The sequence below is a fragment of the Arachis stenosperma genome, chromosome 5 (assembly GCF_014773155.1).
Source record: "Arachis stenosperma cultivar V10309 chromosome 5, arast.V10309.gnm1.PFL2, whole genome shotgun sequence".
Lineage (NCBI taxonomy): Eukaryota > Viridiplantae > Streptophyta > Magnoliopsida > Fabales > Fabaceae > Arachis > Arachis stenosperma.
This window is the reverse complement of record NC_080381.1, coordinates 59,735,214-59,736,588: the sequence shown is the minus strand read 5'-3', so window position 1 is coordinate 59,736,588 and position 1,375 is coordinate 59,735,214. Positions and strand designations below refer to the sequence as shown.

General features: G+C 39.9%; 1 non-coding gene across 1 annotated transcript; it reads right to left on the bottom strand.

The window, feature by feature from the left end:
• Positions 1 to 462: 462 nt before the first annotated feature.
• Positions 463 to 566, bottom strand: LOC130983990 (small nucleolar RNA R71). Its single transcript, XR_009087953.1, has one exon. It is a non-coding gene; the product is annotated as a small nucleolar RNA R71 (small nucleolar RNA).
• Between the last annotated feature and the right edge of the window lie 809 nt (positions 567 to 1,375).

Below are 1,375 nucleotides of genomic sequence, written 5' to 3'. Positions count from 1 at the left end.
AGAGAAGCTAAATTACAACAATCCAAAGACAACCTTACTGAAATTTTCGAATAGGAAAAAGACATGGCAGCCGAACCTAACAACAATAATGCAAGGAGGATGCTTGGTGATTATACTACACCTACTTCCAAGTTTGATGGAAGAAGCATCTCAATCCCTACCATTGGGGCAAACAATTTTGAGCTGAAACCTCAACTAGTTGCTCTAATGCAACAAAACTGCAAGTTTCATAGACTTTCATAAGAAGATCCCTATCAGTTTTTAACTGAGTTCTTGCAGATCTGTGAGACTGTAAAGACAAATAGAGTAGATCCTGAAGTCTACAGGCTCATGTTTTTCCCTTTTGCTGTAAGAGACAGAGCTAGAACATGGTTGGATTCACAACCTAAAGATAGCCTGGACTCCTGGGATAAGCTGGTCACGGCCTTCTTGGCTAAGTTCTTTCCTCCTCAAATGCTGAGCAAGCTTAGAGTGGATGTTCAGACCTTCAAACAAAAAGATGGTGAATCCCTCTATGAAGCTTGGGAAAGATACAAACAGATGACCAAAAGATGTCCTTCTGACATGTTTTCAGAATGGACCATGATAGATATATTCTATTATGGTCTATCTGAGTTCTCTAAGATGTCATTGGACCATTCTGCAGGTGGATCCATTCACCTAAAGAAAACGCCTGCAGAAGCTTAAGAAATTATTGACATGGTTGCAAATAACCAGTTCATGTACACTTCTGAGAGGAATTCTGTGAATAACGGGACGCCTCAAAGGAAGGGAGTTCTTGAAATTGATGCTTTGAATGCCATATTGGCTCAGAACAAAGTGTTGACTTAGCAAGTCAACATGATTTTTCAAAGTCTGAATGGATGGCAAAATGCATCCAACAGTACTAAAGAGGCATCTTCTGAAGAAGAAGCTTATGATCCTGAGAACCCTGCAATGGCAGAGGTAAATTACATAGGTGGACCTTATGGAAATACCTATAATTCATCATGGAGAATGATGACAAGTCATTGGTGCACGAATTTGTGATTCGCACAACTAACCAGCAAGTGCACTGGGTCGTCCAAGTAATACCTTACGTGAGTAAGGGTCGATCCCACGGAGATTATTGGCTTGAAGCAATCAATGTTTATTTTATTAATCTTAGTCAGGAGGCCAATAGGATTAAAAGTGAAATTACCAGATTTGATTATAAAAATAAAAGAGAATAACAGTGTTACTTGTTGTGCAGTAATGAGAAATATGTTGGAGTTTTAGAGATGCTTTGTCCTTTGACTTCAACTCTTCCTTGAAATCCTTCAACACACGCAAGGCTCCTTCCATGGCAAGCTCTATGTAGGGTGTCACCGTTGTCAATGGCTACTTCCCATCCTCT